At 35.5% G+C, this 17727-nt stretch overlaps 1 long non-coding RNA gene across 2 annotated transcripts in view; it reads right to left on the bottom strand.

Annotated features, from left to right (window-relative positions):
- Positions 1 to 1851: 1851 nt before the first annotated feature.
- LOC143731365 (uncharacterized) overlaps positions 1852 to 17727 on the bottom strand; it is a 29022-nt gene continuing 13146 nt past the window's right edge. For both annotated transcript variants that reach the window (XR_013200743.1, XR_013200742.1), the window contains exon 5: positions 1852 to 2243. This is a non-coding gene — a long non-coding RNA (uncharacterized LOC143731365). The remainder of the gene's footprint in view (positions 2244 to 17727) is intronic.

Genomic DNA, 17727 nt, shown 5'->3' on the forward strand with positions numbered 1-17727 from the left:
ATTTGCCGAGAGATTGTAGGCCAGTCTCGAGGGGGCATTACGTATTAATTACCATCTCTTCATCTGTGGCCCGTGTGAGGCACGTCATGAATCAGACGCTGTCAGGATGGGTAATGCTCGTAATTGACTGGTTGATAAGAGTCCTGAGCTCTGCGTGCATCTGATGCAAAGCCACTCCGATACGCTGATGAACTTAATGTGCGCGCCAGTGACTCTGGAGAGAATTAGCCAGTCGACAAGGTCATGGAGAGTAGCTCAGCCTGCCCCCCACACACACACACACACATCAAAAGACACTTTGAAGGGACAAAGACATGTCAGCTGAACTGGGATTGAGGCTAATTCCAGTGAGCGACTTCAGAACTGATATGTTCGAAATGCTCGACTCCGATGAGCTCCTCATAAAGGGATTAGAGACGCTTCATGTGATGATTAAGACATTTCAAAGTCAAAGCAATTCAGAAGTTATTAGTAAAAAATAAATATTCATGTTATTATCAGAGCAGTGTTAAGAGTTTGGCACTTTACGGTCATGCCACAATGTTTAATCCGAGTCTCGGGTTGCTATGAATTGTATGGTAAATGGGTAAATCTGACTGATTGGAAAGTAATTTACATGTATGCATTTTTCAAAATGTGGAGGAAACAATGTCTATACTGCAGAATGAAGTATATATAGTGTACACAGTATGCAATTTTTCAGTATGCATGGACTAATATGCAGTGAACAATACACATACATAAACTAAGTATATATACTATGCAGGGTTAGGGTTAGTTTTAGCCTAATTTGCATGGATGCATCAGCCAAAATGTGCAGCAACCAATGTCTATACTCCAGTATGAAGTATATATAGTGTGCACACAGAGTCATTCTTCAGTATGCATAGAGTAATGTGCATGCATGTATTTACCAAAATGTGCAACAAACAATACACATACTACAGTATATATACTATGCACAGTATACAATTTTTTCAGTATGCATAGACTAATATGCAGTGAACAATACACATACTAAGTATAAACTAAGTATATATACTATACACATTATACAATTTTTCAGTTTGCATAACCCGATTTGCATGTATACATTAGCAAAAATGTGTAGTAAACAATGTCTATACTCTAGTATGAAGTATATATAGTGTGCACACAGTGTCATTCTTCAGTATGCATACAGTAATGTGCATGTATACATATACCAAAATGTGTAACGAACAATACACATACTACAGTATGAAGTATATATACTATGCACAGTATAGAATTTCACAGTATGCATCGAGTAATGTGCAGTGAACAATACGCATACTATACACTATATACTATACACATTATACAATTTTTCAGTTTGCATAACCTGATTTGCATGTATGCATTAGCAAAAATGTGTAGTAAACAATGTCTATACTCCTGTGTAAAGCATATATAGTGTACACAGTATGCAATTTTTCAGTATGCAGAGTAATGTGCATGTATGCATTTAACAAAATATCCAACGAACAATACACATACTACAGTATATATACTATGCACAGTATACAATTTTTCAGTATGCAGATTAATTCGCATGTATGCATTAGCCAAAATGTGCAGCGAACAATGTATATACTGCAGTATGAAGTATATATAGTCCACACAGTATGCATTTTTTTTATATGAATAAACTAATATACATGTATGCATTTGCCAAAATGTCAAATGAACAATATGCATACACTGAACAGAACACTGCAACCATAATTCAATACACGACCCTCTATTTTGAGAGTGACTGAATTTGATCGGACAGCCAAAAAATACATTTTGGCACAAAATTTGATTGAAAATGCAAAATGACCATATTTATTCCAGAGATGACACCTAATTAATTAAACATAATGAGTGAGTGACAATAATGTAGCATTGCATTTATGCATATGCTGGATTTGCAGACTTCAAATAATGCATTTTATCAGTTCATGCATTTCCTGAGAATCAAAGTCTTGACTTTAGTGTTGCTACAATGAATGCATACTCCTGCTTGCTGCATACTGTTTTTTTTTTCAATATTATATAAAAAGGAGGTATAGCTGTACAGTATGCACTAAGCAGTATGTTAGTATCACATTTCTAGTATATACTTAGTTGAACATCCTTACAAAAGACAAATAAATGTCTCACAGAGAAGCTGGTTTCCATCACGTGCGCAGCTCTAATATTCTCTGCGTCGAGGAGGGCTCGTTTAACTTCTGTATCACCTAGAGCGAGAGATGAGCAGAATAAATATGTGCAAAACTAAACAATAAAGGCAGACAGAGGTGCATCAAAGAGATGCTGTTCTCCAGACGGATACATGAAGAGGAAACGAGTGTTATCTGAAAAGCTCTCAGGGAAATGTGAAGGGTGTACAGACGATATAGAAGAACAACATATTTGTTGTTCACTGTATTGCAAACAATATCTGATTATTACAATATCTAACAGTGACAAATTAAATTCTACATCAATTTCTCCTTTCTATTAGTGGTGCATGTCAAGTCAAGCATCATCTTATTGTTCATACTTAAAGCCAAAATGTGTAGTGAATAGGCACACTGCAGTAAGTATACTATGCATAGTATGCACAATTTTAGTATGCATAGACTAACATGCATGGATTTGCAAAAATATTCAGCGAACATGTATTGAACTACAGTATGAAGTATACACAATGCACATTATGCAATATTTCAGTAAGCATAGATTAATGTGCAGAAAACAATATGTAAACAGCAGCACGAAGTATATATAATGCATATTTTTAGTATGCATAGACAAATATGCATGCATTTGCAAAATATTCAGCAAACATGTATGGAACAACAAAATGAAGAATATACACTGTGCACATTATGCAATTTTTCAGTATGCATAGATGTGCAGCGAACAATATGTATACTGCAGTACAAAGTATATATACTATGCGCAGTATGCCATTTTTCAGTATGCATAAAATATTATGCATTTGTGCATTTGCCAAAATGTGCAACGAACATGTACACTGCAGTATGAATTATACATGCAGTGCACAGTATGCAATTTTTTAGTATGCATGAAATAATATGCATGTTTGCATTTGCCAAAATGTGCAATGAACAAGTACACTGCAGCATGAAGTATACATGCAGTGCACAGTATGCAATTTTTCAGTATGCATAAAATAATATGCATTTGCCAAAATGTGCAACGAACATGTACACTGCAGTATGAAGTATACATGCAGTGCACAGTATGCATTTTTTTAGTATGCATGAAATAATATGCAGTGAACCATATGTACAGACCACGACCCTATTGCAAACAATATCCGATTATTATCTCTACAATGTTATACAAACAGTGACAAAATTAATTAGTGGAATATGTTAAGTCAAGCAACATTATTACTATATATACAGCATATAAAATATGCACACACACACATACATATATGTACACATCAAAAGCATCACAACACTGAGTTCTGCACAGGAAAGGTCATTCACATTATCTAGTTTCTGAAGTATATGCAACCTCATAATGGGGTCATGGTCCGAGTGTGTGTGTCAGTGCATCATCTGTCAGACGGGTAAATAACATCATTACACTCATTTTACATCATGTCACATATAAAGTCAAGAAGCGTCTGCTTAACGCTCTTTTGTTCCAGTAATATTCTTTGCACACAGCGTGTTGAAGAGCGCCAGCGAGGAGCCTGACAATGTAATCTATGATTTCGAGCAAATCCACTGACGGCAACATGACTAAACTCCCACCGGTCCAGATGCAATTTAAAATCTGCCAACCAAAAGTCAAACAGTCAGGAGCCACTTCAAAATGTTTAAGACCCTGATTTGCCCACTTATTGGCATTGGTAAAACAGTCACGTCTCACACTCGTTTACCTCGTGTAGCGGATGCTGAGTTTCTCCAACACTGCTGTGAACTCTCAAACGCTTCCTCAGCGATACATATGGCATATTAGTGCAGGACATTATCACTGTTCCCTCATAGAAGACATCTATCATGTCAAGTCTCCTTCGTTTACAGCGCTTTAACAATATAGAGTTTCACATCAGCTTTACAGTGATAATAGGAGATTACAGTAACAGAGATTGTTTAGGCTTTACGTGAATCTAGGAAAGCGGTGACGGCGCGCACATACATATCACGTGTTCAGTCTACGGGTATGTGCATTTGAATATATATGTGCGCAATCTTTCTTTACAAATATACACATCTGATGCACACGCGGCAGAAGTAATCATTAGGCGCGTTTCCATTACAGATTTGCGCAAAACTTTTACGATTTTTTCTAAATGTCGACAAAATACTGTTTTTATTAACCGATGTTATGCAACTAAAATGTCATTTTTTCTTCTCACGATAAGTGTTGGTGGGTTTATGTATATCTCAGCCACTGCACTGGCCATTATTATTAATGGAAGGAGACGTGTGTGTGTTAGTCTTCGAGGTATAGTAGCGTTTTAAGCTAATCTGTAGTAAAATTAAAGCTAAATCAGGGTACATTCAATTATCATGAAAACGCATCCCAGAGAACGCTCGACTCGGTACCCATGTGTTATTTACTCCTATGTTCATTTTGGGCCGGAATCGTCCTTTAACTAAGACTGAGTGCATGTTAACTAATGTATTTACCTAAATGAAACCTTATCGTAAAGTGTTACCAAAAATATTATAATATAGATATTGTGACCACTCGCTGATTTTTACTAAACGAAATTAACACACTTAAATTACCATCAAAAGTACAAACATGAAATAAAACATATGAAAAGTGTATTCATCCTTACAGAAAGTTGCACAGGTGTTGGAACAGAGTCACTAACAGAAACACATTTATCAGTTACAGTCACTCTAAAGTCGATCTCAGGCCTCGGAGGATTGAGAGATTATTGAGTGTGTGTGACTTTCCATCATTCTGACCGTTCCAATAACATCAGACAAACTTCACTCAATTTTCCAGAAACACAGACACACACACACACACACACACACACACACACACACACACACACACACACACACACACACACACACACACACACACACACACACACTCATACTCATACACTCACTCACACACTCACACACTCACACACTCACACACACACACACACACACACACACACTCACACACTCACACTCACACTCACACTCACACTCGTACTCATACTCATACTCATACTCATACTCACACTCATACACTCACTCACACACACACACACACACACACACAAACACACACACACACACACACACACACTCACACTCGTACTCACACTCATACATTCACTCACACACACACACACACACACACACACACACACACACACTCACACTCACACTCGTACTCATACTCACACTCATACTCATACTCACACTCATACACTCACTCACACACACACACACACACACAAACACACACACACACACACACACACACACTCACACTCGTACTCGTACTCACACTCATACTCACACTCATACACTCACTCACACACACACACACACACACACAAACACACACACACTCACACTCACACTCGTACTCATACTCACACTCATACACTCACTCACACACACACACACACACACACACACACACACAGACACACACACAAACACACTCACACTCGTACATAATGATTTTTATACTGTACAAACTGTATATTCTCTGCCCTTACACTAATCCTACCCCTAAACCTACAAATCACAGAAAACTTTTAGCATTTTTACATTTTCAAAATTCAAAGTTTAGTATATTTATTAAACCATTTCCCTCGTGGCACTGCTGGCTGATCCACACAATGCAGGTGATCTCAGGTTTTAATGTCCTTGTGGGGACATTTGGTCCCCGTAATGTAATATAAACACAGGCACACATCATACACACTCATACACACTCACACACACACACACACACACACACACACACACACACACACACACACACAACATGAGCGACTAACATAACACACCATCTCGATCATTCTTTCTCTCTTCTTTCTACATATTACTGTTTATATTAATGTATTGTTTTATTCTAAGCAAGATCTTGTAATCATGTCGGCGGGCAAATGTTGTTCTCACAATCTAAAATCAACACAGTAGGTTGTGCTTTTGGCTGCTGGCAATGTAAACATTTAAGTAGCACAGCACCCTTAAAATACAGTCTAGGTAGGATGCTTACTAGGTTTAGGAACAGAGCCTCTCTATATTAAAGCACATGCTAGTTTCTGTAAATCAGCTGAATTATAGCGGCCAGTATCTATTCATTCTCTCACGCTGTGCATGTCAGTCATGGTCAAACACAATGTGACACACACACACACACACACACATCTATAAGCTCTCAGAAGTCAGTTAATAAAGAGCGCTGCTGTGAGATGTTGCCATGGTTACATTGATGCACTGTATTCCTGTAGTTGAAACACCTTGATAAAAATTTTAACAGGAAGCACTTTTCAATGGAAAACAGAACAAACAGAAATTACGAACTTTTATCTCACAATTCTGACTTTTCTTTGAAAAAAGTTCATACATTACATTATAAATTCTACATATACATTATAAATTCTCACTGTTTTTCCTCACAGTTCTAACCAAGCTTGTTTCCGCCATGGAATGAAAAAAAGAAATAAATAGGTAATTGTGAGTTTTTATCTAAAAAAAAATTTGTTTATTTTTTTTGGGGAGGGGGGGGGGGGCAGATTTGTGAGATGTAAACTTGCAATTATCTTTTTCATTCAGTGGCGATGAAAAAAACAATAAAAAAGGAGTTTACATCTCACAATTCTGAGTAAAAAATAAAGTTTGCAAGATGTTAACTCAGAATTCCAAGAAAAAAGTAATAATTGCGAGATGTACACACAGAATTCCAAAAAAGTAAATATTGCAGGATGTAAACTTAGAATTCCAAAAAAAAGTTTTTAAAAAAACTGTGAGATGTAAGCTCAGAATTCCAAAAAAAAGTAAATATTGCAAGATGTAAACAGAATTACAAGAAAAAAGTAAAAAAAATTGCGAGATGTAAACTCAGAAGTCCAAAAAAAGTAAAAAAAAAATTGCGAGATGTAAACTCAGAAGTCCAAAAAAAGTTAAAAAAAAATTGCAAGATGTAAACTCAGAATTCCAAGAAAAAAGTAAAAATTGCCAGATGTAAACTCAGAATTCCAAAAAAAGTTAACAAAAATTGCCAGATGTAAACTCAGAATTCCAAAAAAAGTTAACAAAAATTGCAAGATGTTAACTCAGAATTCCAAGAAAAAAGTAAAAATTGCCAGATGTAAACTCAGAATTCCAAAAAAAGTTAAAAAACTGCGAGATGTAAACTCAGAATTCCAAAAAAAAGTAAATATTGCAAGATGTAAACAGAATTACAAGAAAAAAGTAAAAAAAATTGCGAGATGTAAACTCAGAATTCCAAAAAGTTAAAAAAATTGCGAGATGTAAACTCAGAATTCCAAAAAGTTAAAAAAATTGCGAGATGTAAACTCAGAATTCCAAAAAGTTAAAAAAATTGCGAGATGTAAACTCAGAATTCCAAAAAGTTAAAAAAATTGCGAGATGTAAACTCAGAATTCCAAAAAGTTAAAAAAATTGCGAGATGTAAACTCAGAATTCCAAGAAAAAAGTAAAAATTGCGAAATGTAAACTCAGAATTCCAAAAAAGTAAATATTGCAGGATGTAAACTTAAAATTGCGAGAAAAAAGAACAACAAATTGCGAGATGTAAACTCAGAATTCCAAAAAAAGTAAATATTGCAAGATGTAAACATAATTACAAGAAAAAAGTAAAAATTGCGAGATGTAAACTCAGAATTCCAAAAAAAGTTAAAAAAAATTGCGAGATGTAAACTAAAATAATTTTCATAAATAATTTTCATAAACTTATACCTATATAACTTTTTTGGGGATTTACTTATTATTAGTTTTTTTTACTTCAGCAATAATCTGCCAAGGGTCTTCTTTAAAATGATACCAAACTTAAGTCTGTGCTCCCAAGCTTCACATTTTTATGACAGTTTTTTGACACGGACATTTTTGTCCTCTATGTACCTATGTGTCACTTTTTTTAATTGATGCACAAGGGTTAATATGTGAAATATATAAAAAAAATTATTTCACGTTTTTGAGTACAATATTATGTTATTCCACAGCCCCCCACCAGGGGGTGCTGATGCTATGACGAGTGGCACTTTTATTTCTTTTCTATTTTTGAACTTGATACAAATTTTGACACAACTGCACTTTTATTTTCTCAATTTCATGGAAGTTATGACACAGCAGCACTTTTATTTTCTTTATTTTTGAACTTGCTGTTATTTGATGTAGATAGTTTATATTTAGATACAACTTGTTACTTCAATAAATTGGAACATTTTAAGCTTGTTGCGCATTTCATTAGCGTTGTGTGGGGGCGATGGGGGCAGGTGGGGCTTGAAAATTCCCCCTTGTCCAAATTGGGAAATGACCGACAAAGTTTGAGAACCACTGATTTAGACCAAAGAAATTAGACACCTTAACCCAGGCTAACCCAGGTCTGAGGCCCTGTCCACACGGAGACGCGTTTTTTATCGGATCGGCGTTTCGTCCAGACGGATCCGGCGTTTTGGGGACTGAAACCGTTATTTTTTGAAACCGGGTCCTAGGGTGGATAAATCTGAAAACGACACCCTTGCGTCTTCGTGTGTACGGCCAATCCGTATATTTTGTGAAACGATGATGTCATCACCCCACGTGTCGACTAGTCAGACGCGCTAAATCAGTAGCAACAACTGCGACTACTTGCTTGAGTTCATGCTTCAGAAGCTACTGAGCCTCTTTTATTTCTTTATTTATTATTTAGGCCTACTTTAATGTATTTTTATTTTATTTCTTTATTTTACTTCTTTATTTGTTTATATTTCTTTCTTATGCTATGATGCTTGTATTTTGTCTGATTAAGACATTTCATATTTTGTAGGGATGGGCATTTCAAGCAAAAATAATATTCGACGATCGCTGGGAATTATTTGATTATTATTCAAAAAACGCATCATGCTCACCGGTATTACGACGTACTGTAGGCCTACATGTTGTAGCCATTAAAGAAAAGTTAGTTTCATATTTATGTTTAAATAATATGTTATTTTTTCCATTTCATATATGTTGATTATATGAAAAGTGAACAGCTTGAGTAGCCTAATCATAAGATGCGCAATATCGAGACACATCATTTTGACCACTTCATTAAGTTTTGTTTTATATAAAGCCTTTCTTTAAAGTGAATTTCGTTTTGTATAAATTGTATCTTAATTTTAATCAGTGTTTCATCAACCAATTGCCTGGATTTAATAAATAAGAAGCAAATATAGCAGACAATAGCCTATAATCAGGGCACGGAGGCGTCGACGCGATATAACTTGCATCGCACGTGAACTGGAGCTCGTCTCATAAATGAACAGAAACTCAGAAATATATCTAAGCTTGAAATGTCTACTTTTAAACGAAACAATTCAAAACGAAAAGAAACAGACAACTCTCTTATAATCCATATGAAGTGTGCATTTATCTCTATAAGCACCTTCACAACACTGCGAGTCAGCATCGTCACAGAAAACACTCGTTTATTAATAAATAATTAAAATGTCTCCTTGCTATATTTGACACATTCATAATGATTAGGCTATTTGCCGGTTCTTTGTGGCAAGCTTTATGCTTTAGCTAATCGAATATCGTGACTCATTCCTATTTTGTACCGGCCATTCATGGTTTTTCATATTGTTCAATAAAGTTATTGGTTAAAAAGAAAGAAAGAAAAAAGAAGCTACTGTTCCTAATATTATTGTATACAGCGCGCGAGGTTTATGCGCAAGTCTTCTTCTCTGTTTTTAGTGTATCTGTGTCAGAAATACAGCGCCTCGTACTGGTCTGGCATGTATACTACATCGGTTTCAGCGGTTTCGTGTGTACGCAGATAGTTCTTGAGACGGCGCCGTGTTTACGGAATTTTTTTTTTAGAACGAGGGAAAAAAAAGATCGGATAGGGAAAGCTCTGGCTTCGTGTGGACGTGGCCTAAGACTCTGTTACCTTGGCAACCAGCAGTAACAATCAGTTACAGTACAAACAGCCAAAAGAAAAGGGAAAACGGCTCATCATTTGTGGTTTTCTGATGGCGTTATGGAGAGAGCTATGAGAAGGGAAAGGGTTTTTAGGATATTTCCTCTTAAATATTTCTTTTTTGGCATCTTGTACCATGTTTTTGCATCTTTTCAGTACGTCTTTAACGCTCCGCTCAACGGTTGTATTAACGCTGTTAACTGTCAATCTTTTTCCAAATGAAACATTTCTTCTTGTTACTACATTCTCCGCTAAATTTCCCAAGTAAAATGTCCTTGTAACTCTTATCCTCCTCCAACACACACAGTAAACTGCACTGAGCGGTTGAATGCGCTTACACGATCCGCCATGTTTGTAGTTTTGAAAAGTGTCTTATTTTACCCAGAATGCATTGCAGTGTAGTCCTACTTAAGATAGTCAGAGTCTTAAGTGCTTTGTGCAACGGTCTGATTTAGATGTCGATCTGAAGTCTGACAATCTACTATATCTAAGCCGTAGTCAAAGTCTATCTTTGTGAAACCGGCTCCTTAATACATAATGTGTGTCGCATCACAGCTCGTGCAAGACGAGCATTAGCGGTTAAAAGTTTATTTTGTTATAAATGTGCGCTGTTTTGTCTAGATCAGACTCTTATTCCTCGACTGGGATCGTGTCGAGACTTTGAAGCTGCACTAAAACTCACATTTAGACCCCATTGAAGTCACTATATGGATAAAAATCATGGAATGTTTTCCTCAAAAACCTTCATTTCTTTTCCGACCGAAGAAAGAAAGACATGAACATCTTGGATGACGAGAGTAAATTATCAGGAAATTAGTGAAATAATCCTTTAAATCGCTGAAAACCGGTTCCTCGTCCTCAAAGATCACAGCGTTTGCGACCCATCTGTGTGTCCTGGGACGAGGTCTGGTTTACGCAGCGCTCGGCTCGTGTCCTCTGTGATGAACAGAACACGGTGTCGTTCCTCACAGTGAATAAAGACCCGCTGTAGTTTGGGCTTGTGTATTGAGAGCATGAAGAAGCCCAGGGTGATGCTAGCCCACTTTCTTACCCTTCGCTGAACGCCAGCAGAAAGACCTCGAACACCTTCACGAATCAAGGACATGTGTTCCTGTGTTAGCGCAGACACTTTATCTGATACAGTTAAATATCTATGTTATATATATATATATATATATGATTTCAGTCTGGGGCTGGAATTGATACTTTTATTCTGCAATAAAGTAGAGACTCAGTATTTCTGTCTTGTTTTCCAGTAAAAATTATAAGGCAAACATTCTGAGTAAGAATCTGAGTCTTTTTTTTTGACACATTTAAATGTATCAAAAAGTGACAGTTGAGGCATTTATAATGTTACAAAAGATTCTATTTCAGATAAATGCTGTTCTTTTGAACTTTCTATTCATCAAAGAATCCTGGGAAAAAACCCACATCTGAACTGTTTTCAACACTGATAATAATCATAAATGTTAATGAGCATCAAATCATCATATTATAGTGATTTCTGAAGGATCATGTGACACTGAAGACTGGAGTAATGATGCTGAAAATTCAGCTTTGATCACAGGAATAAATTACACTTTACTATATATTCACATAGAAAACAGCTGATTTACATTTGAATAATATTTCACAATTTTTACTATATTTTTGATCAGATGCAACTTTGGTGAGCAGAAGAAAAACATAAAACAATCTGAATTAGTGTGTATTTAACAGAGATTTGAGAATATCAGTGATACGATCAATTAAACTGTTCATTCCAGTTTAGAACTTTAGAACGAGTTTAGAAAGTCTAGACCTCAGAAACTATCAGCTTTAAGTTCATAAATTACTTTTCAAAAAATAAACCTATCCAGAGAAGCATAAAAACAGAAGCCCTATACGTATGTTTCCGTATGGATTTGGCAGATGCTTTCTTACTCACTTAATGATGTTGGGTTAAAAATAACCCAATGAGTAACCCAACTATGGGGTGTTATAGCACCTTCCCAACTGCGGGTTATTTTAACCCAATGCATTCGAAACGTATTTAACCCAACAGTCGGGTTATTGACCCAAAGATTAAAAAAAGACCCAACATTTTTGGAAAATAAACCAACATATGTGTAACCCAACAATTGGGTTACACATATATTGTGTTTTTTTTTATTGTTGATCTGCATTTACGTGGTGTGATAATCTAATGTTTCAGGTAACAACCCAACTATGGGGTGTTATAGCACCTTCCCAACTGTGAGTTATTTTAACCCAATGCATTCGAAACGTATTTAACCCAACAGCCGGGTTATTACTAGAAATAATCCAAAGATAAAAAAAAAAGACCCAAAATTTTTGGAAAATAATCCAACATAGTGACCCAGTATGTGCAAACCAACGGTTGGGTTAAAAAATATTGTGTATTTTTATTGTTGATCTGCATTTATGTGGTGTGATAATCTAATGTTTCAGGTAACAACCCAACTATGGGGTGTTATAGCACCTTCCCAACTGTGGGTTATTTTAACCAAATGCATTCGAAACGTATTTAACCCAACAGCCGGGTTATTACTAGAAATAATCCAAAGATTTAAAAAAAAAAGACCCAAAATTTTTGGAAAATAATCCAACATAGTGACCCAATATGTGCAAACCAACGGTTGGGTTAAAAAATATTGTGTGTTTTTATTTTTGATCTGCATTTATGTGGTGTGATAATCTAATGTTTCAGGTAACAACCCAACTATGGGGTGTTATAGCACCTTCACAACTGTGGGTTATTTTAACCAAATGCATTCGAAATGTATTTAACCCATCAGCCGGGTTATTACTAGAAATATTCCAAAGATTTAAAAAAAAAAAGACCCAAAATATTTGGAAAATAATCCAACATAGTGACCCAATATGTGTAACCCAACGGCTGGATTAAAAAATATTGTGTGTTTTTATTGTTGATCTGCATTTATGTGGTGTGATAATCTAATGTTTCAGGTAACAACCCAACTATGGGGTGTTATAGCACCTTCCCAACTGTGGGTTATTTTAACCAAATGCATTCGAAACGTATTTAACCCAACAGTCGGGTTATTGACCCAAAGATTAAAAAAAGACCCAACATTTTTGGAAAATAAACCAACATATGTGTAACCCAACAATTGGGTTACACATATATTGTGTTTTTTTTTATTGTTGATCTGCATTTACGTGGTGTGATAATCTAATGTTTCAGGTAACAACCCAACTATGGGGTGTTATAGCACCTTCCCAACTGTGAGTTATTTTAACCCAATGCATTCGAAACGTATTTAACCCAACAGCCGGGTTATTACTAGAAATAATCCAAAGATAAAAAAAAAAGACCCAAAATTTTTGGAAAATAATCCAACATAGTGACCCAGTATGTGCAAACCAACGGTTGGGTTAAAAAATATTGTGTATTTTTATTGTTGATCTGCATTTATGTGGTGTGATAATCTAATGTTTCAGGTAACAACCCAACTATGGGGTGTTATAGCACCTTCCCAACTGTGGGTTATTTTAACCAAATGCATTCGAAACGTATTTAACCCAACAGCCGGGTTATTACTAGAAATAATCCAAAGATTTAAAAAAAAAAGACCCAAAATTTTTGGAAAATAATCCAACATAGTGACCCAATATGTGCAAACCAACGGTTGGGTTAAAAAATATTGTGTGTTTTTATTTTTGATCTGCATTTATGTGGTGTGATAATCTAATGTTTCAGGTAACAACCCAACTATGGGGTGTTATAGCACCTTCACAACTGTGGGTTATTTTAACCAAATGCATTCGAAATGTATTTAACCCATCAGCCGGGTTATTACTAGAAATATTCCAAAGATTTAAAAAAAAAAAGACCCAAAATATTTGGAAAATAATCCAACATAGTGACCCAATATGTGTAACCCAACGGCTGGATTAAAAAATATTGTGTGTTTTTATTGTTGATCTGCATTTATGTGGTGTGATAATCTAATGTTTCAGGTAACAACCCAACTATGGGGTGTTATAGCACCTTCCCAACTGTGGGTTATTTTAACCAAATGCATTCAAAACGTATTTAACCCAACAGCCGGGTTATTACTAGAAATATTCCAAAGATAAAAATAAAAAAAAAGACCCACAATATTTGGAAAATACTCCAACATAGTGACCCAATATGTGTAACCCAACGGCTGGATTAAAAAATATTGTGTGTTTTTATTGTTGATCTGCATTTATGTGGTGTGATAATCTAATGTTTCAGGTAACAACCCAACTATGGGGTGTTATAGCACCTTCCCAACTGTGGGTTATTTTAACCAAACGCATTCAAAACGTATTTAACCCAACAGCCGGGTTATTACTAGAAATATTCCAAAGATTTAAAAAAAAAAAAAAGACCCACAATATTTGGAAAATAATCCAACATAGTGACCCAATATGTGCAAACCAACGGCTGGGTTAAAAAATAGTGTGTTTTTATTGTTGATCTGCATTTATGTGGTGTGATAATCTAATGTTTCAGGTAACAACCCAACTATGGGGTGTTATAGCACCTTCCCAACTGTGGGTTATTTTAACCAAATGCATTCAAAACGTATTTAACCCAACAGCCGGGTTATTACTAGAAATATTCCAAAGATTAAAAAAAAAAAAGACCCACAATATTTGGAAAATAATCCAACATAGTGACCCAATATGTGTAACCCAACGGCTGGGTTAAAAAATATTTTTTTTTTACATTTTTTATTGTTGATCTGCATTTATGCGGTGTGATGATCTGTGTGATCAGATCAGCTGGAGTTACTGAATGAACGCTGTTCGGATGAGAAATACCTGTGAAATGGCGACAGGAGCGTTCACTGTTCTCTTGCAGAGACCCGCTGGAGGTTTTCCTGCGACATAAACCCGTTTGAACGCACCGAGAATTAACATGCTCAGACAGTAAACGCCCGTCACTGACAGCGAGGACTCGTTCTGTGCTGGGAAAGGTCACGCAGAGACGCCGTTTCCACTTCTGCAGAATCTCAGCCTCTTAACACAACGTTTAATGAGAGCAGACTGTGTCTCACCTCTGAAGCGCAAGCAAATCAGCCATGAAGGTGAATGCAAATATTGCCACTACAAAGACCTGTGACATCAGACATGGAAGAAGCACGTAGACTTTCACTATTACCACCACAACAAAACAGTGCTGTAATGTGTGAATATACACAAACACAGCTCGCTCTGGTATTCAGCTCACGCCCTGTTATATTTTAGTATCATTTTCTGTTGCTGGAGAACAGTAATATTCAGGTCAGAGTTGTTGGTCTGTAGATTTAACTGAGTTTATAGACTTACAGCGCCCTCTAGTGGACGACTCTTGATATTTTACACAGAATACAGTTTTTTACAATCGCTATGACAATTTTTTCAATACTTTTAACAAATTTCCTAAACTCTTAACACACCTACAACACACAATTGGTAAAACATTAATGTCATGCTCAAAATCACACAACTCCAACACTAATTTACAAAATACTATAATACACTATTGAGTACCAAAACACTGCAAACACGTCTCAAAATCAAATAATTTTTCAAAACACTGACATATGTTCTCGTCCAACAGGAAGATTTAGTCAATCATAGCACAATGTCAACATCAGATAGAATTACAGAAACTGCATTGTGAAACTCGAAAAAATTAGAATATCATGCAAAAGTTATAATTTTGATGATTATGGCTTACAGCTTATGAAAACCCCAAATTCAAAATCTCAAAAAATTAGAATATTACATGAAATCAATAAAAAAAAAGGATTTTAAATACAGAAATGTCGGCCCTCTGAAAAGTATAATCATGCATATGTATATAGTTATAAATACTAAATATATTAGTTTCACCTTTTAATCTGAATTACTGAAATACATGAAGTTTTGCATGATGTTCTAAATTTTCGAGTTTCACCTGTGTGTGTCAGGTCTGCCCTTAAACAACACACAGTATATTGTATTGATCATAGATTGTGTTTTGCACTGCAGTTTCTTTTGAAGCCTCTCTACATTTTTGTTTTGTTGGGTTTAGGTCTTTTGCTGCAGAAATTCAATTAAAAAAGACCCGGTGCTTTATAGAACGTGCGGTTACTGTAATGAAAAAACGAAGACGGAGACAGAATTGCTGCAATAAATAAAATAAAAAATAAAAATTTACATATTTGCATAATTCAATCAGCTGTTTCTCCGTAACAATAGAATAAAATATTTATTTATTCGTTCATGCCGTTTTACAACATTTTGTTTTGTTTCCATGAACAAAAAAAAGGAACAGGAAGAAGAAGAAAATCTTGTAATACCTGTCGCTATTTACAGTCCACTAAACACAGGGTATATTTATGTTTCAATTCACAATATAAAAGCTGTTTCCTTGACTTTAGCCTGGGTGAGGTTTAGAATATGGTGTGTTAAAGCATTGGTGAATTTGCCAGTAAAAATCCATTGTTTCGGTCTTGTTTGAGAGCTTGTGTGTAAAATAAGTTTTTTTAATTTGTGTTAATTATATGCATTGTCTGTTAAAGCAACAAGAAATGTGTTAATAGTATAGCTTACGCAGACCGATGTAGTGCTAACTGTGGTAAGAGTTTAGGAAATGTGTTAAAAGTATTGAAAAAATTGTCATAGCGATTATAAAAAACTGTAAAGGGATAGTTCACCCAGAAATGAACATCGGCATTATATACTCAAACCTCACGTTGCTCACAAACCTGTGAGAGTTTCTTTCTTCTGCTCGACACAAACGAAGATAGTTTGAACAATGTCAATGTCTTTTATAGAATTTTTTTCTCCATAATGGAGGTCAATGGGGTCCATCAAATGACTTCAAAGTATCTTATTATGTGTTCGGATCAACTTGTCTTGAGGAGTAAATGATGACAGAATGTCTATTTATATCCATAAATAGCATCACTATTACGCAACTGACGCATTAGAGATGCATTATACACATAGAAATGTTACAGACATTCATAAAGTATGTGCATAATTTGTTCTACATCGTTTTCTCTTAAAAGTTAAACTCCTGTTTAAACTCCTAAAGTATAAAGGCTTATTGATGAAGTTCACGGCAGCTCAGTGTTGTTTTAGTATCACTGACACACTATTAATATTTTGAATCCGTTTTTATTTTTATACTCTACATTTTTTATTTTAGTAGAAGTCCTGATAATTCTGATGGGGTTTTTGTCATTTATTATTTTTTATTAGGTCTATATAGTTTTTATTAGTTTTCTATATCAGTTTCTATAAGGGGCCGTTTACACAGCAGCATTTTCAGCGGAAAACGTAAAACTTTTTATGCGATTTGGTCGTTCATTTACGCGACAACGGCGTTTTGAGGGCCTGAAAATTCAAACTTTTTGAAAACGGGTTTCAAAGTGCAAGTTTTTGAAAGCGATGTCGCTATCGTCTCCGTCTGAACAACAAAAACGCAAATTTGTGAAAACTGTGACATCATGCGCATACGTATCACATGTTCAGTCTATAAGAGCACAAAGTGACATCGCCCTCTACTGGCCTAACAGCAGAATACAGAGATTTTAATCATTTTCGCAAATCCGTGTGAACGGGATCATT

The sequence above is a fragment of the Siphateles boraxobius genome, unplaced genomic scaffold, assembly GCF_051911475.1.
Source record: "Siphateles boraxobius isolate OS27281-9 unplaced genomic scaffold, OSU_SipBor_1 86, whole genome shotgun sequence".
Lineage (NCBI taxonomy): Eukaryota > Metazoa > Chordata > Actinopteri > Cypriniformes > Leuciscidae > Siphateles > Siphateles boraxobius.